The following is a 26,475-nucleotide window of genomic DNA, read 5'->3' as shown; positions in this document are numbered from 1 at the left end:
GCAAATTAATGGAGTAACATAGTATTTTAGATTAGTTGTTTGCACAGTGTATAAAATGTTTGTATTCAACATAAATAATCCTTAATAATAAACGTTTCATCTCTATCAGGGCAAAATGTGGGCTATTGATTATTTATACATATATATATATATTTACTATTGGTTATTCACTCAAATAAAAACTATGCATATCTATTTCGTGCAGTATACAAACATAAATTCTGGAATGGCTAAAGTATATTCATACCTGAATATGTAAAAGGTATATTTAAATACATTACAAGAAAAGCTGCCTGATTATTGAATCCAAAAAGGTCTTTACCATTTTCTTCTACTGTGTCATAAAACATTTAGTTTTCTTTTTCTTGTAAGTTTCATCTTAGTTTTTCTGGCCTGAAACTTGTGAGAAATCTTCACCGAAGCCAAGTTTCAAATGCTCCATATGTTTGTTATGTACATGTTTAAGTCACCTTTCTTCCCATATATAGGTGCATCAAGGAGAGTAGCTATGGAGTTCTAGGACTCAGTTACAATTGAGCTGCATCTTTAGGGCCAATTAGACACACTTAGAATTTTTGTCTATGTCAATGGAAGGAGGAAATACCCTCAGTCATATCAGAGTATCATTTGAATCAAGGGACAGATATTACAGTGTTAGGTTCGCATGACATCCACCTTAGTCTTAGCTTTCTCTCTGTTGTTTTAACATTGAACAATTAAAATGATAGAGTTTTAACCAAAGTGGTATTTTTTTTTTGCCAACAAAGTTATTTGTCCAAAAACACAGATTAATGTGTTATGAAGGTCTATAACGAAAAAGGAGGAAAGAAAGTTCATGATAAGCAAGAAAAACATGGTGTACAACAAAACTGCTGGCTTTGTGAGTAGTTGGTGAATTTTTTTGGCTCTCTGCTCCTGTTTCCAGCTTTCTGCCCATTGGAAATGCTTTCTGTTTTGTGGATCTGGACTAACTTTAAGAAGGCAGTTGGCTTAAACTATGCACTGTCTCAGATTTCCTCTCCATTCCAACTTTTGATAGCTGTTATTTCAAATGCATAAGACTCTCAGGATTTTCTCTTATTTCCCTTACCCCACACCTAGTCCTCAGTTTCTGTTTCAACATTTTATTTTGTTTTATTTTTAAACTTACACTTCTCTGATTGTAATTTTTTAATGTCATAGAATATTTCTTTCTCACATGTATGTGAGATATGACCCAAAGAACATAATTTGAAATTTTTAAAGCAGAGACTAGCTTCATGCTTCCCATCGAACTCTATTATTATTATTAATAATTAAACCATTTACTACTATTCTAGGAAGTATAATTTTGATCACATCTGTTTTTTCTATTTATAACTTTACTTTTATGATCAACAACTGTTTCATCTATACAGTTTTATTTTACCCTGATTTAATAAGCCTAATGCTGAATGAAATAAAGCTTCTATTGAGAAATAATGGCTCTGAACTCACTCAGACAAATCTAAATCTCTTTCTTCACCATAGTCAGTGAGACCCCACCTGCTTTGATTTGTGTTTATGCTTTGATTTGTGTTAATCTCTTCATCTCCTATAATTCTCTTTCATACTCATTCACCTTCCTTGACGCTGGCTTTCTTGAGAGTCCTTAAACATAGGGAACATGACCAAAACCTGTGCATGAATTTTATCTTCAGGTCATTTAGGACTCACCCCAAGTGTTATTTCTTCACAGAGGAGTCCCCTGACCACAATATATAAAATAATCTAGTTATCTTTCTAACACCTGACTCTATTGTCTTTAGAGAAATTGTACCTACTTGAATATCATGTATGTGTTTACTTATTGTTCTACCTTTCCTACTAGAATGTAAGTTCTAGAAACACAGGTAATCTGTCATATTAATTAAGTCTATTCTCAAGTTCTGTCATATTGTCTGGCACAGTCAAGATGTTTAATAAATATGCTCCGTGTCTGCATAGCTGTAGACATGGCTTATTGAAAAGGCCTGGACTTTGTTAATATAGACCTGACTTCCTCCTACTTATCAACTAAATAAGTTTAGTTGTTTTTTCTTCTAAGCTTCAGTTATATTTATCAAAATTTTTTTATAAAAATTATATCAGATAATATGAGTAAATAGTTAACTCAGTACAGAACATATGCCAATGATTGTCTTTTCCTTAATGTTAACCTTTACCATCCTCACAAAACTGCAAGTTTTATTAGGGCAGGGATCATGACTTTCTAGCCAATGGCTACCGCCAGTGCCTGGTACATATTAATAATTCAATAAATATTTGTTGAAAAAATGAATAAATAAATACTTAAAGCAAAAAATGTGTATATGCATATATATATACATATGTACACAAATTTTGCATTAATTATATTACCTTTCATATACAATAATGTGTATATAATATTATTATTGTATATAATAATATATAGTACACATAGCATTTACTATATAGTATATAATGTATGTAATAGTTGTAGTAATAGTTGGTCTTTTGACATGCCACGATGGCATTAATCAAAGTAAATTCACCATATTTTATAAGATAATCATAGATGTCTTCCTGTTTTAGATATATATTTTTTAAATAATGGGTCTTTTATGTGTTACAATTTCTTGACAATGCAGGGATATATGAAATTTCAGATCTGGAAATTTCAGTAGATAGTGAGTTGTATCTTACAAAGCAAAATATATTTGGTACTTGCAAACTTAGATGCTTTCAAGCATGTTATAATCATACTTCTAAAAGTGAGATTATGTCTGGCATATCTGATGAACAGAAAATTCTGGAGCTGATGGAGGAGACTACAAAGGATTAATTATGTAAATGGGGCTGCATATTTCTCTTACCCAAAAGCAAATGTCTGATAGGGGTTCAGTCTCTGGCACTGACATTCTAAAGCATACGTCTTAGGCAAAGCTATATTTCTAGACACAATGTCTTCTAGAATTACTGCTTTAAACAAGGGATCATCTGAGTGCCCTCTTCAGAAAACCTGACTCACTCCATTTGCTGACCTAGACCAACTCATATCTACGATTACTCTGAACTTGCTCTTGATTGACAATACTTTGGTCCACAATCAATAAAGTTTTGATTTGATGTGAAAAGATCAATACACCTTTGAAGTTTTCATTTCAGAATAAAAGAAACTCATTTTCTGTCTCTTGTTATTTTTGCCAAGTAAAAAATGTTAAAAGGATGATGCTAAGATTAAAACATATAATACATTTATTTGACAACTCCGTTTAAAATGATTTTAAAATAAGCATTTAAAGTATATCCTTAAAACAGTTTTAGAATTTGATTTTTCTTCTCTGCACTTCAATTGTAGCAGATAAATGGTTTTTCATACATTTCAGTATGAAAGGACCATTTCATTAATATTTCTTAAAAATGTAATTACTAAAAAAACAGAAAAATAATCTTGTTAAAAATTGTATAGAAGTTATTTGATCTTCTAGGGGTTTCAAATACTTCATTAAAACTGTATTTTATGGAGATATCAGATAATATACATTTATTTATAAACATTTATAAATACCAAATAATTAAAACTGAATTTTTCAACAGGCATTTTTTGAAGTAAATTTTAAATTAAAATTTAAATTAACTCTGCAATTGAGTTTGAAATCTTTGCTTTAAAAATTGGTAAGTTGTACTCATCACACTATAAAATGAAGCGATATAGTTTATAACAACAAAACTATAAGCAATGTAGTTTATTTGAAACCATGGGAAATAAATCCTAAAGTTGTATGTGTGTTTGTATTTAGTATATATACATTAAATATTTAGAACATAAATATATATGCATATACATGTATGTATACATATCTGTACTTGCATATTTTGTGTTTCATACATATATATTTGTATTTAGTAAATATATATACTTATATTTATAATAAATATACTTACACATACATATGAAACAAATAAGGTTGTATCTTTGTGTCAAAATAAATTCTCTTTTACTGAGTTTATTGGCAAGTGCTTTTGGGAGACATACTCATAATAAAGTAAGGAAGACAGGCAAAATTGGGCAGAAGAAGCAGGTATTGCAGTGTGGCTATAAATGAAGACTCAGCTCCTATCCTACAAGGAGCTTTAGCACTGTCATTGTCCTTCAAATGTGTTCCAAATTGAAGCCAAGCAGTTGGGTCCTTGAAGCACCACATTAGACTTACAGTGACTGAGGGCCACCTTCAGAGGAGATATAATTTTGGTCGAGTCAGTTTCCTGTGGCTGAGAGTAATTCCAGTGACAGATGTGACTGAGAGTATTTGGCAGCTGATCTTAACTGTGAGGGGATGGATACATTGGACTTGAAAAGGAATATCTGGGAAAAGAACCAGAGTGTCCACTATAATCTACCCTTTGTACCACTGAGACACAATATCTTGTAATAATTTTGCCTAATCTTGGCTTTTCCCAGTTTCACTTTTTCATTTAGTAAATAAAGTTGAAAGCACTAAAATTCATGCTTCTGCAGTTGACCTTGAAGCCATTTCTGATACTCATCATCTCCCTTGTCATTTAACTTTGAATTTTTCCTTGCCCTAAGTTAGCACCCCTGCTTATCTAGCTGGTTTGCCATGTGGGGTGACCCAAGCCCACATCACTTTACAAGTTTAATAGGGAACGATCTCTCTCTTAAGACCAGAAAATATAGACCTGCAAAAAAGAACAAATTACTCACATGTGCCATTTTGAGCAATGTTAAGTGGTTATATTCCCTTTCAGCCCTCCTTTTTTTTCTGTTAATAATTCTACCTATTAAGGACACAGCAATGTATATTGGTCCATGATTTACAGTGTATATTTTATTCTGGAAGATACCCAGTCCTCATAAGTTATTGTTCTTAAGATAATATCTCAACTTTATTTACAGGATATCATTCTAATGTTCTAAAATGCAAGTGGCTGCTACATGGTGTGGAATGTCATAGCACCAAGCTTTCCACGGTTACTTACCTACTCAATTCTCTCACCCTTTTCCTTGCCGTTGAATGAATCTTTTAGTCTTAGACAGTGTTAGTGAATCCTGTGTTGTTGATCAAACTCTTGTGATTTCTCAAATACTGGCACCAAGCCCCTACAGATAGGAAAGGCAACCCTATTCTTAAAATATGTGTTGACTCTAGTAAGCATAATCCACTCTCTTTTGTAGGACTGAAAGTTCAATGCAATAAACTTCCCAACAAAGAGATAATTGGTCTCCTTTTTTTTTTTTTTATTTTTCCCCAGGATTTCAGCAGGTCTTGTTGAAAGGGAATTTCATTTTATTTTTTAAATTAAGTTTATTGGGGTAACATTGGTTAATACAATTGTATAATTTTCAGGTGTACATTATAATTTGACATCTTTATATTCTATTAGGATATGCATTTTAGGGACTAAGGGTTGGTCATTGTGGCTAGCTGGTTGGTCACTGGGCAGTAACTCGATCAGCTTTGATGTGGGGGATACATGTTGTTTTACTCTATGGAGCTTTCATCCCTGCCACAATGATCACTTCGTTTATTCACCTATAGTGTCAGCACTGGGCAGATATCAGAGGTTGGCTAATGTCAAGTAAATATCAAGTCACGAATGTTTGTTTGTTTTCATGGTTAATCTTTTCTGGTGGTTGTTAATGTGAGTTAAAAAGATCCCTACCCTTCATAACCATTTACATGTTTATATATATTCCTTTTCCTCTACCTTTATTTTTCTTTATTTTTCCTATTTTTATTTCTACTTTAAGACCCATGGCTAACTAGCCAGGATAGCTGGCAATTCCTTGTGCATAAGTCTACATATAAACTTGTCATGAGCCAGATCTGCTTTTCTACATATTGAATAAATAACCAGATTCACTGCTCATAACAGCACATTGGGGAGCTTTCTCCGCACTACAGTCTTTTAAGACCTCTTAAGTGAGATCACAATGCAATAACATCCATTTTAAGATCACACACACTAAGCTGACCCATTTTTGATTAAAGCTTGATTGTTTGCATCCTCCATCACCTGGTCATAAAGAAACCACTATGAAGCCATAGATATGAGCTTGGTAGAGGTACTAGTGAAGTAGTAATGGTGACATGTAGGATACTTGCTATATAGATTGCTTGTGCCCTCTAGCCGTGCCTGTGTCTAATCCTAGATGTAACACTTCTATCATATACTGAATTGCAGCTCACCCAGTCAACCTATGCTGTAGGGTCTAACAGGTATCACTCAATATGGCATTCTCTAGTTGCACAGTCATTTCATGATCCATCGTCAAGTGCTCCTTCTATACCAGGGCCCACATTCTAGGAGTTGATTTTCAAGTGCTGTATAATTTTTCATTGTCGATGCCATGGCTTTGCTCCAGAATTCTAAGGGACCACATTTTAAGGTAAGGCTTTGCTATAAACTCCACATAATATCTTTACCAACTATAAAACATCCTAGGAACATAAAGCCTAGAAGATTGTATGGTTCAAGAGACAGGGCTACTTGTACTGCAGATTGGACTGTACTTTTCTACTCCGGTGCTCATACGAAGTTGGGAGCCTAAGTTTTCCTTGTTACTCATTTAATGAGATTTGTTTGAATGGTATTCATACATGTGGAATATGATGCCTCCAGAACTTGAAGAGTTATATAAAGTAATATGCTGGGTTCTTATTGAAAATGAGAAATGCATACTTTTCTTCTTTATTTTAAATTCAACTTCGCGCCCAACATAAACCTTTGTTTGTATATTTCCTAGGTATGCTTTGGTATTCCGATGGCAGAGTTGAGTAGCTGCAACTGAGAACTTATCTGGGTCTCTCTGAAAGTGTTTGTCAAAAGTTTTCCTTTTTCAAAATGATTACATCCTTAAAAACTTCATGAATATTTTAGCCCCTGAATTGTTAGAAAGTTGTTGTTTACTGTATTAATTATCTATTGTTTTGTGACAATATTACCACAAGTTTAGCAGCTTAAGACATTATATATTTATTATCTCACAATTTCTAGGGGTCAAGAGTCTGGGCATGGCACAGCTGGGTATTCTGCAAGGTTGTAATCAGGCTGTTGGCTGAGAATGGAGTCCCATCCAAGGCTAGAGAGCTTCCAAACTCATGCGATTGTTGGAAGCATTTAATTTTTTAAAAGCTATTATACCAAAGGCTCTTTTTCTCTCTGCTTATTGGCCAGAGGTCTCTCCTAGTTTCTGCATATGGCCCTTTCCATCAGCAGCTCACAACTTGTGAATTTCCTTTTTCAAAGTCAGTGATTGGAGAGAAAGTCTCCAGCAAGGCAGAAACTACAATCTTATGTAACATAATCTTGTACTTGAGATCATGTACATCTTGCTATAATCTCTTGGTGAGGAGCAAATCTTCTGCCCAGGTTCAAGGGGAAGCAATTACACTGAAGTATAAATACCAGGACGTGAAGATCATGGGCAGCATCTAAGGGGCTGTCTACCATACCTACAGAAAATATTTCCTACTGAGTTCAATATTTTGCCACTTTTGGCTTATCTGGCTTGATTAACATTATATCATTCATTACAGTGATCTATTGCAATGTTCTGTGGACAGTTTAGACCGTTCAAGTATTTGGGATGCAATTACAACAGAACATTATTTAATCTTGATATCTTTTTGATACTCTCCTGTTGGCTGAGCATCTACCTTGTTTGAGGAGCACTGTTTTATTAGGCTTTTCCATAGCTGTGTGTGATACCTGTGCTCACTTCTGTTGGTAAATAGAATTTATCAGCTTATACCATTTTGGAAGGCAGCTATACTCACCACTATACCACCAATGCTGCACAGCTTCTGTCACTTTGAAGACCTATTAATCCCATTGTTAACAGGAAGACCAGTCATGTAACAGCACTTTTCCTTGTTAGTCCCATAGAAAACTACTTCTGAACTTCTCAACAATTCTAATGCCCTCTTATACATCGTTCTTTATTGTTTTGGTAAACAAGAGCATCCCCTGGATTCTACTCTGAGACACAATTAACAAGAGAGTTTCTTAGCCCACTTCTCTGAATTTTTGAAGCTGTCCTCCAATGCCATTATAGTTCCAGCATATATAATTCATTTTTTTCCCCTAAGTTTTCAAGGGCCATCCTAAGGATATGTTAGTACTGTCACCAAAAATGTTTACTAAGATATTAAATTCTGTATCAAAGAACTATGTTTCCATATAGATAAGTTATTCTTCATTAAACTTTGTGTTGCATCCCACTTATCTAGTACCATAGAATTCATCCTTATAAACATTGTTCTATTTCTTAAAGGTATATATGAGCCACAACCTGTAGTTCTTTGAGGCGATAATCCATTAACAGGCCAAATATATCTTTAGTTGGTTTTTAGTCAGGTGACCAGTAGGAAATTTCGAACATAGATCCTAAAAGGGTATAGAATTGTCTTGTAAGAAAGAGGCCATTTAAGGCATCAACGTGATCTTATGCAAAGAGGGGGATAGACATTATGAGCAGGAATTAAAATGCAAAATTAAAAAAAAAAGATCACAAAATAATGTGTGTACATGTGTTTTTATGCATGTACTTTTATATATGCATGAATCCTGTGTGCATGTATGTATGTCTACATATGTGTTAATTCCAGAAGTCTAGTTTGGTCTAAGAGAAGATTTCATATACTTTATGTAAATGAGAGAAAGGAATTAAACTTTGATAAAAACATAACTTATGGAATACTACTAAGAAATAAATTAATTAAAATATATAGATGACAATACAATTATGAGTTCTGTCCAAAGCAAAGGAGGTTTCTTATCTGTAGCTAATGATGTTGGCTGACCTGATAGCCTTTTCAGGGTGAGTCCAGGTCAATAGTTTTATTCACTGGCTAATTCTTTCTTGAATTACAATCTAACACTGGATTTGTAGTTTATGTTTTTCAATATTCTCTCTTATTATGATCCTAATTTATGTGGAGATGGAATTTCTGATTAATGCAATAGTGATCAAGTAAAATAAACTGAAATGTGAAATAGTGAACTTTGCAATTACTATATAGAATATTCTCAGCAAGAAGAAGGTCTTACATGCTGATTATGTCTCTGAGAAATATTGGCAAGTGGAAGGAGGGCTCTGGGAGCAAAAAGCTTCCCTGAGTTTCATTTTCTTCTTTTAACTTTGATATCTTAAGAGCAAAAAACCTGAATGCCTTGTTCTAATGCCTTCTGGGATCACCCTTGTCTTTATAAACTGGATAATTTAGAACATAGCTTGGGATTTCTCTCTGTGTGTTGGTTTTAGGTCCTGATTTTTATAGAGTCCCGTCTTTGGTAATTTGGTGGAGCCCCAGGAGTGATTATATCTGGAACAAATTCATCCTAAGTCTCTGTTTGTCATCTCTTTCTTGACACTCCTACTCTGAGTTTCTCTGATGATCACTTTTTGTTTTTTAAACCATCTCCCCAGGCAGTGTGGCCTTGCACACATATCATTATATGACAAACAAAGTCATAGCTTGAATCCTTGTCTCCTAACACTCCTACACACACACACATACACACACACACACAATTCATTAAAGAAGAACCAGTAGGAGACTAGGATAAAAACAAAATAAAAAACAATAGCTTTCTAAAATAATGGGACTATTAAAATTAAAATGAAAAAATAAATAAAAGCGTGTGCGCACGTGCACGTGCTCACACACACACACACACACACACGCGCGCGCACACACACACACACACACACTTGTTACTAGGTTTCACTGTTCATTCTCCACGGTTTCCTGACAGTCTCGGCTCCACTGTTCCCTCCACTGCCTCCAGCCACCCATCATTTCTCAAGGGGCAGCTTTCTCTTTTCAGGGGTCCAGTTCAACTGTTTTGCTCCTCTCTGGAAGGCTGGCTCCATCTCGTGGATTCATTGGGAGACATAAGTAAGTTGTACCTATCTCCAGATTAAAGCCCAGTGCCTTAATTTGTCCCTAAATTATTGATCTTTGAAATACCACATCCTTCAAGGGAAACCACTACTCTGACTCCTGAATGCTTTATGTGGCCTGCTTGAATAAATCATCAAAGTGGTCCACCCCTTAATTGAGGGAGGGTCTGTCCAGAAACAATACTTCAACTTCACCTTGGAAGGCAGAAGGTGGATATGATGAATCACTTATTTGTTTTTTGATTGTTTGTTTTTGCAGCTGCAAAATGTAAAGTCAAAGATCTGTCTAACAACAAAAATAAATTCCTGATAACTTTAAGATAATGATTTGTACTTGCTACATAAATGGGTTGGATAGTAAGGTTTTTTTTTTTTTTTTCAGTAGTTGTTCAATCACTATATAGTCTGTTTAAAAAATATTCTACTTTAAAAAAATCGTACAAAATATAATAATGTCCAAAGTCAATGATCTCTTACCTCTGCATTGTTATGTTTGTTTGTTTGTTTTTACTTTACATATATTTTGAGGGAATATTGTATTATAAATGGCAGCTGATTTTATGATAGAAATAATTAATAATGAATGAGTCCTATTGATAGGGGGAATAAATATTTTTTGTAGATTTGAAGATTAAAATAAATACTACATACAGAAAGTCATTAGAGATACCAAGTAAAGAATTAACTAGCAAGTATTTCTAAGAAGAATTCACATTCCAGGCCTACTTCTAGACTGTACACTATGTATGAAATGCTATTTAAATTTAACAGAAACCTCTGGTATCAGAAAGCTTCAGTTTTTTTTTTTTTTGAAGATGTTGTATTTCTCATAAACCTGAATGCATTTTTTAAAATCTTAAATTTATTAGGTTTAAAAAAAAGGCAGATTAATTTCTCTGAAAATTTACTTCCTGAATGATACATAACCTGCAGCAATTTCTTGGCTAGCAAGTGTCATTTTATTTGCTTTCTGCAGTGAAAATCATAACTATGCCATGTGTTTGATAAAACAGGTTTAAAGGCTTCTCATGTCAAATTAATCTTATTTATTTAATTACACTAGTCTCATGTTGACAGCATACTCATTTTAGTTATTTTATTGTATTTTAGTAGACCATAAAATCATGCTCAATTATTTATTTACATATTCTATTCATACGACCTGACCATTTCTACCAAACTGGAGTCATTGTAAATTTTCTCCTCTCTAGATTTGCTAGTTACACATTCTTTTTTAGCATGTTCTGCCTGAAGGAATAGTTGTTCTCTGTCTTCATAACAGAATCTATCAAAGTGGCAGTGCATCACGGCCTATCCATTGAGAGTTATTCAAGAAAAATTGCTGATTGAAAATAATGTGCAGAACCACACCGATTATTGCTCCAGTAAATCTTTCTTGTTAGTAGCAAAAGGCCACTTGGTGACAGTGTAAAAGTACAGATAGTCACAGAACTGTAGTTTGGAATATAGCTTTCATTAAATGGTGCCTTTGAGATCTCACACCATGTTTTGAAAATATTTTTTTAGGACTACATAGAAATCTGATAATAAATATATTCATGATTGTGTAGAAATGATGAAAATTCATGGACTATTTTATGGTGCCTCACCAGAGCTTTTTAAACAATAGTTTTTCAAAATAATTTTTAGCCGAACTTTAAAAAATGTTACTTGATCTTGACAACTCTAAAGATCAAGGGCCCTCAGTTTTAATAATATATCAATTGATGGTTTGACTAGAATGGTTCATATACTGTGGTTTCTTAATTCTGAGAAGTCTCTTTCAAACAAGTACTTTGTTTTCTTTTTGATTTTTTTTAAAAATTAATATTTAGATGCAAAGATTTTTTATATTAATACTTATTTTAATATTAATGTTTAGGTATAAAGACTTTTTATATCAATTATGGGCTAGAATGGTCTGAGGTGGAAATGTTTAGAAATTAGGAATTAGAATATTAGTTAATTTTTCTGGTTAGCTTTTCTGCTTTATTTTAAATCAAATTGAAAGGATAGTAGAGCATTTCAGTTCCGACCTCTAACTAGCAAGTATATTTTACAAAAAAAAACTACTTATTTTAGGCTCTTTACTAAGGTGACGATCTTTTATGGTCTCCTATTAGTTTTCAGTAGAGAAATACATACATACATAGACATGGAGGACCAATGTTACCTGTGCACTGACTCCTGGCATATTCAGGAAGCATGGTTTTTTGGGGTTTTTTTTTCAGCTTTATTGAGATATAATTGACATATAACATTGTGTAAGTTTAAGGTGTACAATGTGATGATTTCATATACATATATATTGCTAAATAATTACCAAAATAAGGTTAGTTAACACATTCATCAGCACACATAATTACCTTCTGTGTGTGTGAGTGGTTAAAACATTTAAGATCTACTCTCTTTGTAACTTTCAAGTATACGACACAGTATTGTTAACTGTAGTCACCATGTTGAATGTAAGATACCTAGAACTTTCTTGTCTTATAACTAAGAAGTTTGTACCCTTTGATAATTTTTACTCATCTTCTTCACCTCTGGCAAACACCAAACTACTCCTTGTTTCTATGATTTTTTTTTTTTTAGATTCCATATATAAGTGAAATCATATAGTATTTGTCTTTCTCTGATTTATTTCTCTTAGCAGAATATCTTCAAGATTCACCCATGTTTTCACAAATGACAGAATTTCCTACTATTTTATGGCAGAATAATATTTCATTGTATGTGTATGTCTTGTATATAAAAGAAAATGCTATGTATTTTTTCTTTATCATTACCCATTTTCTTTATCCATTTACTCATAATCAAGCAGTTAGGTTGTTTCTATATCTTGGCTATTTTAGATAATGCTGCAATAAATATGGGAGTGCAGATATCTCTTGTAGAGAGTGATTTCATTTCCTTTGGATATATACCCAGAGTGAAATTTTAGGATCATATGGTAGTTCTATTTTTAATTTTTTTAGGAATCCACATACTATTTTCCTTTATAAACACCAATTTACATTCCCACCAACAATGTACCAATATTCCCTTTTTTCTACATTCTTACCAATTCCTCTTATCTTTTGTCCTTTTGATAATAGTCATTTTAACAGGTGCAAAGCGATATAGTATTGTGGTTTTGAATTGTATTTCCCTGATGGTTAGTGATGTAGAGCACATTTTCATGAACCTATTGTTCATTTGTATGTCTTTAAAAAAAATGTCTATTGAAGTCCTTTGTTTATTTTTAATCAAATTATTTGGTTTTGCTATTGAGTTGCCTAAGTTCTTATGTATTTTGGATATTAACTTCTAATCAGATAGATGGTTTACAAATATTTTCTTCATTTCATATATTACCTCTTCATTGTACCTTTTTTTTGGTGGTAGGGGGGCTGGAACAGAAGCTTTTAAGTTTCATATAGTCCCACTTGTTGATTTTTGCTTTTGTTGTTTGTGCTTTTGGTATCAAATTCAAAACATTATTATCAAGACCAATATTGACAGACTTCTGCCCATATTTTCTTCTAAAAGTTTTATGGTTTTAGGTCTTACATTTAAGCCTTTCATTCATTTTGAGTTACATTCTGTAAATTGTATAAGATGAGATACAGTTTCATTCTTTTGCATGTGAATATTCAGTTTTCTCAATATCATTTATCGAAGAGACTATCTTTACGCATTGACTCCTTTTGTCAAATATTAGTTTATCGTATAAGCACAAGTTTATTTCTGGGCTCTCGATTTTGTGCACTTCAACTATGTGTCTGGTTCATGACAGTGCTATACTGTTTAGATTCTTATAGCTTTGTAATATAATTTGTAATATAGTTTAAAATTGGGAAGTGTGCTGTCTCTAGCTTTGTTTTTAAGAATAATATTGAGATTGTTAGGCTATCAGTCTTTTGTGGTTCCATTTTAAGATTATTTTTCTATTTCTATAAAAAAGGATTACTATTATTAAAATATTAAATTCTTTTGATCCATTAACATATGATATATTATTTATGTGTCTTTTTCAACTTTTTTTCATAAATATCTTACAGTTTTCAATGTACAGATCTTTCACCTCCTTGGCTAAATTAATTCCTAAATATTTTGTTATTTTGAGTGCAATTATAAATGAGATTTTTTTAATTATTTTTTTTCAGATAGTTTGTTTCTCATGTATAAAAATGCCACTGAATTTGTATGTTAATTTTTTTGTTCTGAAACTTTACAGAATTAATTTATTAGTTTTAATTTTTTGAGGGGGTGGAGTCTTCAGAGTTTTCTGTGTATAGTATCATATCATCTGCAAATAATGATGGTTTTACTTCTTCCTTTTGAATTTAGATGCCTTTTACTTATTTTCTTGCCTGATATCTCTGGATTGGACTTCCAGTCTAGTTAATAGTTTGTTCATTTTATATACTCCTGGAAAGTGTTCTAAAATGTTTCGGAAGCTTGTTGTCCTTCTTGAGCTCACTTTTCCTGTTGGAGAAACTCTAGCCCCAGGAGGCTCTTGTAGTGAAGCTATGTGCCAGCCTCAGGGAGGGGCTATGCAATCAAAGTAAAGCTGTTTCTCTTATCCTTCTGATCTGGTCCTTGTTGGGCTCTATGATCCAGGGGGAGGCTTCAGGCCTACCCCTGAGTTCTGAAATTTTCATAATGGTATTTTATCTATAAATAGTTGTTAACTGCTTTCCTCGTGACTAAGGTAAACTCCCAAACTCATTTCATGAGGCAGCATTACCCTGACATCAAAGCCAGATAAAAATACTATAAGGGCAAAACAACAACAACAAAAAAAAACAACAACAGCAACACTACAGGCCAATATCTCTGATAAGTATATGAATATAGATGTAAAAATTCTCAACAAATTACTAGCAAACCAAATTCAACAAAATTTAAAAGAATTATACACCACGATCCAATGGAATTTATTCTTCAGATGCAAGAATTGTTCGACATATGCAAATCAATAAATGTAATATCATGTTAATAATATAATTTGTTTGTTTTTTATTAACTTTGGTGTGTGTATGTGTAAAAGAAAGATATTTTTTCTCATGAATGAAATTAAATAATTATCAATTATACTTAATTGAGACTGAGATTTTATCCCACAAACATGATATTAAATTCTTTATCATTTAATAAAACAAATAAAAATTGTGAAATGCATGTGTGCTTTGTCACTTGAAGAAATGTTTATGTTGTTCTTTGATAAATGTTAACATAAGAAATTAAATAGAACAAAGCCCTTTGTTACATAGCACTTTATATCATAATTATTATTGGCTTATGTATTTCTGTGATAACATTACTTTGAAGGTAGTTATTCTATTCTATTCTATAGGTAGGTGTGCAGTCCATGAGTGTTTCAGCCTTTATCTGCAATTCCGCTTCTTTCTCCAGGTGCTTTGAGGTTTCTGTCTTTCTGTACTGATCAAATGCATAATGGTGTAGAAATTAGTTAAATAACAAAGCCAGAGGCTGTGGGAGCCAGGATAAAGTTAGCCAAGGCAGCAGAAGAAATCAGTATTGACTTTTCAAGTAATAAATTAAAAATTTCTGATATAATATTCAACATTATTTGGAGTTATTCTTTGTCTCTATTCAATATAATCATAAACACCTCTTCTATAACAACTTGCTACTCATAACGGCCTTTACCACCACCTTTATTATCCTATCAATGCAAAAGTAGGCATTGCTTAGAATTTGGATGTGGTTCCAGCTGGTACACACTGAGGAGAGTGAACATCTACTTATGTTTTCTCAGGTACACTAAAAAACACACTCTACAGAACAAGATACTTTGTTTTGTTTTATTCATCCATATTTCTTCAGTACATTGTACATAGATGACACATAAGAGATCCTCAATAATTATTTATTAATGAGATAATTTTAAAAATATAAATAAATGCAGTTGATAAAAATATTGTATTTGAAATTCTGAACCTTAGGGAATGTAGACAGAAAGCCAAAATTATCCATTGATTAATTTTTCTTACCAAAATGACACAGGTATGACATGAGACCAATAGCAAATAAAATTTCAGCTCAAAAATCCAAAACAGAATAACACTGAATCAAAAGCATAACATAGAATTAAGTATATAATAAGAAGTGGACTGGTCTCAGAAAAGATGCATATAGTTCCCTAAACCACAGGTGATACACATATAAGCAAAACAAAACAAAACAATGGTTCTCAAACAAGCAATTTTGTTCCCCTGAGGACATTTGGCAATGTCCTGAGACGTTTTTGAATGTCATACGTGGAGAGTTGCTATTGTCAAGTGGATAGAGGCCTAGGATGCTGCTAAATATCCAATAATGCATAGAACAGTCACCCACAACAAATAATTGTATAGTCAAAAAATTAGTAGTGTAGAAGTTAAGGAATCCCACTACGAAAAAACATTTACCATACTTTTGCAGAGGACTTTTGACTGGGAAAAAAAGACGGAGCTAAGCAGGACTCTAGTACTCAAGTTAGGTAATCCAGGTAAATGGCAGCTTACTAGGTCAATTCTATTTAAACATCTCATTGTTATACCTAAATGAGACACATACATAATTAAAAATAAAGTAAATTTAAATTGATTCTGGGAATTTTTCTGTGATTACAGATACTATTTACAGTAATCAAAATCAGAATTGAAAATTCCTGTCAAGGTAGCACAGTTGACCCTTGAATAGCATGGGTTTGAACTGCATGGATCCACTTATCTGCGTTTTTTTGTTTTTTTTTTTAAATAAATATACAGTCGGCCTTCAAATATCACTAGGTATTGCATTTACAGATTCAACCAACTGCCATTTTATATGAGAGACTTGAGCATCCGTGGGGTTTGGTATCATCCAGGGGTCCTGGAACCAATCCCCCACAAATACCAAGGGATGACTGAAGAGTTTGAGGAGTTAAAAAGCTATACATGGATTCTTCATTGCATATGGCTCAGCATTCCTAACCCCCCACCTAGTTCAAAGGTCAATTGTAATTTCAACTGTGAGACCATGTGAGTTATGTGAAGGTACTCTTTGAGAGATAAAATTGTGTTTACACCTAACCGATAGTAAGACAGTAATAATCAAGTTTATGAATAATTGAATATATTACCTGATTTTTTAATCACATAAAATAATGTTAATGTCTAATCACTCATCCAGCTGACATTAGTTATCAAGACTGATATATCAAAAATGATGTGTTAGTTGAGTTCCTTCTAAAAGCAAAATCCAAAGTGGAATTAGAGGTACAGGATATTTACTGGGGGAAATGCCCATTCAACACAGAGTCAAAGAAGGTGAGAAGAGCAATAAGACTGAGTGGCAGTTCTCACAACTGCGAAGGAGAGGAAAACACAGGAGACTTGTGTGTGATGGTCTTGGATTCCAGCACTGTTCCAAGAAAGGTTTGATTAGCCCAGTAAAGGATCCTCAGTCCCAATCTCCCATTCGAGGAGCTCCCTGTCTTGCAGGAATGGGTGTGTGTTAATATTCCCACTGGGTAGATTCATCGACTAGGAGTAGTTCACAGGAAGTGTGACCTATGCATGAATGTGGAGGCAGGTCCAGAGAGGCAGCAGCGGGGCTGAGAGTGTCTGTTCCCTGTAGCAGGTGATGTGAATGGTGCAATTTTTTAGTTGTTACATTATTGAAGACAAGAAGGTAGAATGTTCTCTAGTCTATTTTCACACATGAAACATCAGAAACATTGAAAATCTCTACTGAGAATATTAAATGAAGGCAGAAATGAGAATGTGTATCCTCTCCTTTCATTTTTGGTAATGTTTTATAACTATTAAATCTTTAAACACAGAATTATGCAGTGGATTTCATATCAGTTATAGGTAATTGAATCATGAATTGATATGAGGATTCAGTAAGCACTGATAAATATAGAATCCTGACTAAAGGTTTTGAAAAGATGACTGAAAAGAGTATTTGACAAGTGTAGGCTGATAGAGAATCCATCTATCTAATAATGAAATAATTACCTTATATGTGAAAATTTGCTTATACCCACAATTTCTGATTGAAGTGTTTAACAAATTATTCAACTTTTTTTCTTAAACTAGAGGGAGTGTTAGAAATGGTTTTAATGTAACAATACTGGGAATTTCTACCTCTTGGTTCTACGATAGAATAAAAAATTTCCTAATAGAGCTAGAAATAGGCTACACATTTTATATGCTTATTTTGACACAATTTGTTTTAAGCTTAAACTTTCCAATAGAAACTAGTTCTCACATTTTACATTTTTTTGTTGTGTACCTCTTAATTCTTTCTATGATTGTTCTTTTCAATGATATTTCACAACTATTCATAAATGCTGCATCTGTACTAATCTGAATCAAAATGCTTCAATTAGATTAACTCATGTTTAATGTAATAAATTCACCTTCTTTTCATATTCATGTTTAGATCACTCTAATTTTGCTTTATCTTTGAACCAAGTACTTATTAAATTTGTAATGGGCATGCCGTTATTCCCACTGAGAAAGAGATTTATGCTGGAGCAAACTGAAGAAAACCAGTACTTTAGGGCACATGGAAAATAGCAGCCTTGTAAGATGGATTCCCATCTTAACCATTTACCATACATTGTCATTGTTTGCACTCTTGAACTTACGCTGTTTCAAATGCCACATTTTGTCAGCCTTTATTCTTACTTACTTAATAACTAATGGGCGTATTTTAAAGAAAGAATTTTAAAAAGCTCAGATATTCAGTGTGTACTACTTTGAGACTGCAGCTGCGTTTATTACCTTATTGCTCTAAAGTGTTCAGGTTATTTTCATCATTTTTTTTTTTTTTCTGAGAAGGTATTAGCCTTGTGTGCTTTCACAACGTTACTTTACTCCCAAATCTTCTATGTCTACCAAAGTGTAGAGGGGAAAAAAAAATAACCAAAGCACAATTAAAAAAAAGAAGTTTGAGTAAACTGAATTTATTCCCGTAATCCATAAATATCGAGAATGAAGCAAATGCTGCACTTTACCCAGATCTGCGACATTCATCATGGATCATTGTGGAAACCTTTCAACTCACTTCACATCAATTTCCAAGGCTTTCTTTCTGTCATTTTTGCAATCTTTCCCTTATGCTTGTCTTCTTTTTGCCATTCTTTTTTTTTTCTTTTCTTCCTATATACAATATTTATATCCTTATTCTCTTTCTGCCCCAAACAATGAGGTTGTTAAAAATAAGTATACTAACCCCAAAAAGAAACTTTAAAATTCTGTCTTGGTGATAGCATTAGACATTAAACTAAATATCTTCTGTATATTACCTCATTTAATCCTCACAGGTATCCTCTGATATAAGAACCATGTTATTCTTACTTCACAGATAAGTAGATAAATTATGGGACATGTCCAAGGTCACACAATTAGTAAGTGACAGAGTTAAATAAGACTTGGACTCAAGTAAATCAGATTTAAAGCCTATGACCCAATACCATTATAAAATATTATCTCTCTGAAGTGAAAGTCTGCCAGTGGTGTGGACTAATATAATAAATGCATTTATTAAAAGGAAATGTGGCATTACTTTAAGATAAAAGAAACTTACATTACTACAAAATTCTATTAGCTACTCTTATGTAAAACTTTATCCACAGAAGCAACATAATATGCCATAGTTAGTCAATGCTGAAGAATTATTCCCAAGGTTATGCCCTCCACATAACCTTGATTATCAGAACAAACATAATACAAAATATCACAATGCAGTAGTAGCTAGCTAACAGCTGAAGACTTTACAGTTTAATTTAAATCAGAGTTTGTTTTGAAATACTTTGACAATAGGGAGATTATCAATTACCATTTTTTAATGTAAAATGTTTCCTAGACAGGTATTAGCAAGTCCTTAGAATCAGTCATATTAAGTTAAATTTATCATGGGACATAGTGTCTTGGTTGAGATTAACAAATAGTCTTTGGATTTCAAACCTGTAGGTTTAAGATTAATAGTCTATCCTGAGGTAACTTATCTGTATTCTCATAGCAATGTCAGGCCATCCCATCTTTTAAATGAGTCAGTAGGAAGTTCTTAACATTTCTTCACACAGTCATTTTGCATCTCTCTTGAACCTTCACAAGTGCTTGTTTGAAACATAAAAGTCCTGAGCTAGGGAACAAGGAGAACATGATTTTGACTGGACAGCTTAAAATTCCATTATCCTGTCAATGTCTTTGATCACACCGATCACAGAAAACCCAATGCTGCCATGTAAGATGTCCATGTAAATATATTCTTGTTTTGATTTCACAGATCACTTATATCATTCAAGTTACGAAAGTTTATGTTCAGAAATATGGAAAATAGCAACCCAGAAATAGCATCATATTGAACTAACATGGAATCCAGAGTATTATATGAGAATTAGAGAGATGTAACACAGTTTAAGGGACAAGATAATCATGCTACGGCCCTAATGGATGGAGTTCATTTATCTTCGTTCTGCTGTTTCATCATAAATGTGACTGAGCTCTTCTCTGTCTCTACTTCTCTTAAATCCGCTGCGTCTTAAATCCGGTGTTCTTTTTGATAGCAAAGCTTTATTATTGATTCAAGTGAGGGTATATCTTCTCTGCTTTGTCAAAAAGCCAGGCCTCTAGTTAATTGAAAATATGCATCAACGTATTTAGGTACAAGTTAAAAATGTAGTGAAAGCTGAGAAAATGTGTGTTATTTGAGGCACCATTGTGGTCTGTCAGTGCTTGTTTACCTACTCCAGTTCTGTCAGGGAAATACAGTCCTTTGGAAGAGTCATTACTAAGTTAGAAGGTTGAACTTATATAGCTCAACCCAAATGTAATTTCCACCAAGAACTTAAAAGCTTCTGATGTCTTAGCAAGTGCTATAAAATGTTTCATACTCAAAAGATATAGGCAAAGTGGAACTTAATACATTCCTGTATTTACTCTAGATTCTGTGAGAATGTTCTTTTTACTAAAATCTCCAAGTTATTTCCTTAAAAAAAATTTTTTTGGTATATTTCTGAGCAGTCTTAACTGAATGAATCACTAAAAAAGCATAGACTTTGAATTTGCTTTAGCGTGGAAGAGAAAGGACTATCTAGTTGTATAAAAGTCTTGGAGGAAAAAAACATCTTTTTTAAAATCATCTTGACCACTTCCTACCTCTACTTCAAAGGGATTATTGATCGACAAAAGCTCATAGATCTCATTGGCTTGCAGGACCATTCTTGGAAGCCTTGCCATCAATTCTCATGTATTTTTATAGTCAAAAAACATCCTTTATTAATTTTTTTTACTGCATTTACAGTTCTGATGAATTATATGGAAGGTATAACCAAAAAAGAAATCATTTTCCTTTCCCTAAAATTTTCTTTCCAATTAATTCATTTAGGAAACAAACAGTGGTTGAGTGTCAAGTATATACAATTGCGTTGGATAATATTTAACTTCTACTTTTGGTGTGTGTATCAGTGTCTGTGTGTGTCTGTGTAACTATATGATATAGGCTAAAGGAACTTCTTTGATTACGTAGAGTATTCTGATGACTGAGTATAATTTCCACATCTGTAATAAGCTATTAGTATACATTTAAAGTAACATATTCTAAGCAATGAGACAGAAGTAACTAGATTGACTCAGGTTATGTTTTTAAACATTAATTAGATGCCAATAAAAGACTATTCAAAACTGGAATGAAGCAAAATTCAAATCCTAGAGTAAAAGCATAAATGGCTCTAGTGTTGTCTACCCAGAGCATGTAACAAAATACCCCATGACTTAGTGACTAAATAACAATGACTTATTACAGCTCACAAGTTTACATATCTCAAGGACATTTTTCCTGATCTGGACCAGATTTAACTAATCTAAGCTGGGCTCATGTTTAGTTGGTGTACAGGGAGGGAACTGATCCACTTAGCTTAATTCAAATGCCTGCTGTTGGTTGATGGTTGGCAAAGGTGAAGAGGATGACTGAGCCACGTGTCTCTTGTCATTCAGCATGCAAATGGCTTTTGTTCATGGAGGAGACAAGTTTCAAGAGAGAGAAAAGTTAATAAGGCTTCTGGAGGCCTAGGCTGGGAACTGGTATCTCTGAAGTATTGTATCAGCCAAGGCAAGTCACAAGTCAAGCCCAGATTCAAAGGTGGGGAAATATGGATTTTGCCTCTTAACGGGATGAGTAGCAAAGGCTATAAACACAGGAAGGGATAAAAGATTGTGCCTGTTTTTACAATCTACCACAGCTATTAACTAAAATGATGTTCTGTATTGCTACAACATTTGAACGAGTCATCTAGGAAAGTCTTTTTCCTTTAAATTCTCAACTTTAAAAAATGCTTTCTAAAATGGCATATAAGCATAAAACATACATAAGTCAATATAAATATTTCACCTTTTAAAACAAAATCGATATTCAGCATTTTCCAGAACTTATGCACCTGAAGATAGTACCATAAAAGTTGTGAAAAGACAGGAAACATCTTGTGCATTTGTTTGTTCGGACCTCCATAACAAAGTACCTTAGACTGGGTGGCTTAAACAACAGAAATTTACTTTCTCACAGTTCTGGAAACTGAAAGTCTGAGATTATGGTGTCAGCAGGATTGATTTCATTCCAAGGCCTCTTTCTTTGGCTTGTAGATAGCCGCCCTCATGCTGTGACATCACATTATCACCCCGAAGTCTGTGTGTATGTCCTAATGTCCTCATAAGGAGGACAGGAGTCATTTTGGTTTAGGGCCCACCCTTATGACCTCATTTTACCTTAATTAGCTCTTAACAGGTCTTATCTCCAAACACAGTCACATTCTGAGGTATTCAGTGTTAGAACATCAATATATGACTGGGGGTCACATTTTGGCACATAACACCTTCTATACAGGTGATATCAGATGATGTCTTGGTTGCTTGAGATGTTATAGAATTCTTTAAGTAGATTATTTATATTGTCATGTGTGTTGCTTCTACAGTTGTTCTGTTCATACCATCCTCAGCTGAGACCATTGGAAATGATATTATTTTCTGCTCACTTTCTTGAGAATTATCTTTACCAGGTTTCTCTTGTCCTGATCCTGGAATAAGCTTTTATGGTTAGGTGAATACGTATATGGATAAAATACTTCAGTGAGTAGAATTTGAAACTTCTGGAAAAACTTGACCTTTTTAGATTGATTTCAGTATCTTTTACCTTTATCTCAGTTCAATCTCAGGTGACATCAAAACAGATGAAGATCTTTTACACATTTTGTTTTTTAATACATATTACATGTGCACATACAACATATGCATTTATATGTGCTATGTTTATTAAACTTTCCCCAGTCCCTGAGAAGAAGTTGGAATAGTACAGTTCTTATTTTCTTAATGTGTAGAAACAAATAGGTTTGGCGGTTCTGTGCATATAGTGAGTGCAGAGATTGAAATAAAAAGTTGGAAATCCAGCCTCTTTTTCACTCCCATTTTCATTCTGTAACTAATTAGGGGGCTGTAGTTGCCAGGTTCTGCAGAAATCTATATTTACCAGAGAAGAGATTTTATTGCATATTCACAGACTTCACTATGTAGAAACAAATTAAATACCTTAGATGCAACTATTTATCTCAATGACTGTATATTGCTTCCTTTTCTAGAAAATTGACATTATTCTTTAATTAATAGATAATTGTATATCAGACCTGAAAGTACTTACTGAAAGACAACTACTTAGATTTAAAAATTTGGAAAAATAAAGCAAAATACTCCAGAACTGGTACATTGGTAATTCAATTCCTGGGATTTCCCCAGAGCTACTCTAGAATTAAATGCATCTCAATATCTATTGCTCTACCAAGGACATATTATCCTTACATTAAAATATTTTGTACATAATTTGACAAAATAGAAATTATAAGAAAAAATATACAGGCACATTGTATGTAGTTACAAAAGAGACATACAGCATTTCTCAATTTTCAAGAAAAAGATCTTAAATAGCTATGTTTTTCTGGGAAGCTCAGCCTATTTGTTGACAATTTTGGAGCTTGAATTCAAACCCAGGGCTTTCTGGCACCCAAACCTATGCTATTTTTATTATGCCACATTGAATAAGGAATTAGACTTGTTCATGTTACTTTCCTGCCTTAAATCTCTTGGCTTAGAAATTCTACTCAAGGACAGATCACTATCTCCTCTTAGACACAGAGAGTGAAAGTTTCTAGTTATATAGAAGTGAGATTTCTTTAGCTCAAAGTACTGGATACTTTGGATGTTGCCTTCGAATACTATCGCATTTTTTCAAATTGAAAGATTCCTGATAGAGGCCTGACAATGTTTTGTAAAACCTTCAACAAAACTTTCCATGGTACTCAGAAAATGTACATACCACAAACATTTGTAAATTAAATGACCTTGATCATTCTTACCTTCTGACAAATTGGCCTTGTCGATTGCTATTTATATTACCTTGCTTTATTTAAACTCTGGTGTTCTTTTCTACATTATTTAGCTCTCAACTCACATTTTAATGACTTCAAATAAATTTTTCAGTTTTCTGATCCACAACCTTTCCTCCAAAATTCACTGATTAGACTTATCTGATTTTATGACTTCCATTATTATTCTTTTAGTTCCTAGGACTCTGACCATATGATGCTAGGACAATGTGATCTTAATAAGCTGTCAGTTTGGGATGGTGTGCTTTATCAAAGTTATCTGTGCATCAATATTATCAGAAAAGATTTAGATATTGAACAAAAGAATTAAGGATTAGTGATATGTAGATTATACATTTATTTTAATTTTACTTGGGTTACCTTTTCTCTAACTACTAACACGCTCCCAATTAATTGTAAAGATATCTCTATTTTCTTTCTGATTCAGGTAGAAAAATAAGAGATTTTGTTGCATTACAAACAACCCCAAAATATCACTGAATAACAAAACAAAATCTATTCCTTGCATGTGCAACACGTGTGTCCTAGGTTGAGCAAGGGCCCTCCGCTTATGTTGTTATTTAGGGGCCGATTGTTCCAGATTCTACAGGTCAAAGAAAGGCATGGCAGGCTACACATTGACTCTTCATCATCTGGCAGAAGTGCTACTCATCGTTTTTGCTCAAATTTCATCGGCCAAACATGACATGTGGCCAGGACTATGGCCAGTGAGAGGGGAAGGGCAATTATTCCTCCTGAGATATATACAAACAAAAGTGCAACCTACACAGGCTACTGCAAGTCTACCCTTCTAGTCTCACATTTTATTTACTCTCTATTACACTTGAAACACACAGTCCCTCCCACTAATCCCACTTTGTCTCCTAAGAGAAATCGTATTCAGCGATAGCACTAAGCTCATCATCTCAGATCTTGTGATAGCCTTCTGAACAAGTCCATAAGTTCTAGAAAAACAGCAGATAAAGCTGTCAAATTATTTGTTCCCTGGTTGTATTTCTCACCCTCACACACTCAGCATACACCAGTAGAAGACAAACATCATAACCGCAGTAAACATTAAAAATGAGGAAGACGGATTTTACACAGCATTCATTGGCCATGACAATTTTAAAATCTTGCTAGGCAGGTCCTCTTCTTCAACATATCACTAGAAATATTCATAGTGCCAACGAAACATTATGACTTAAGTAAATGTTTTACTAGTGCAAAAATTAATAGCTCAAAATAAAAGTTACAACATAAGTCAAAGCAACATAATTTACCTGAATTTGGGTCTAAATTGATAAATTACATAAATGAACTTGCCTAGAAGATAGTAAATCCTCTTCTGGGACTTTCAGTACCCATCTTTTCAGAGAAGTTACTTTAGTCAGGCTATTTTTAAAAATCTTGTTACTTGATACTTTGATTTTCAACCTTGGCTATCGCCACGCTTTGCCTAAATGGATTTTTTGTTTCCTTCCCTGCTCTGTGGATCCCCAGAGGCTTGCCTTTCTTTTCTCTGACAGAGACCTCTCCCTAGTGGGAACTCGAAGCTGTTTTCATCTTTGCTCTTTTGTAGTAGATCCATAGATGTGCTGTTCATGCACATTCTTGCTTAACTTGAAGATTTTTATCATTCATCTCACACCCTTCCAGTGCACTTCTCTGTGGCCTTTTTTTTTTTTTCTCCCCATCTAAAATCATTTTCTTTTACTGTCCTGTACCTAAGTTACTGCTCAATTCCTTTGGCACAATTGCTTTTGGAAATGGAGAACCTATTGTGGTCATTTGAAACATGGATTTGAAATATGTGTCAATGTCTTGTTTCTTTTCTCTTATTCTACAAATTCAAGTAGACTCTTCCAGAAGAAATGAGATGTAAAGAGGAGAAAGCAAAGCACTGGTTGCCATTTTTAACACCTTCATATTTACTTTAATTATTCATTTAAGTATATGTATTTGAAAGGCTTATGATTTAAAAGCAGCAGCTGATGATCGTCTCATTTACTTACAAGTCCATCTCCACTTCTCTTTGCTTTTTTCCTCTCACATTCTCATTAGCAAAGAAAAGTTTTCAAGAAAATTAAAAGCAACTTCTTAAGGAGATGTTAAAGGTACATGTTACAGGGTTGAGGCAATAGATGTGGATTATTTTCCCAGTCAGAGTAAT

Source organism: Pteropus alecto, unplaced genomic scaffold (assembly GCF_000325575.1).
Source record: "Pteropus alecto unplaced genomic scaffold, ASM32557v1 scaffold81, whole genome shotgun sequence".
Taxonomy (NCBI): domain Eukaryota; kingdom Metazoa; phylum Chordata; class Mammalia; order Chiroptera; family Pteropodidae; genus Pteropus; species Pteropus alecto.
Note: the sequence above shows the minus strand (reverse complement) of the source record.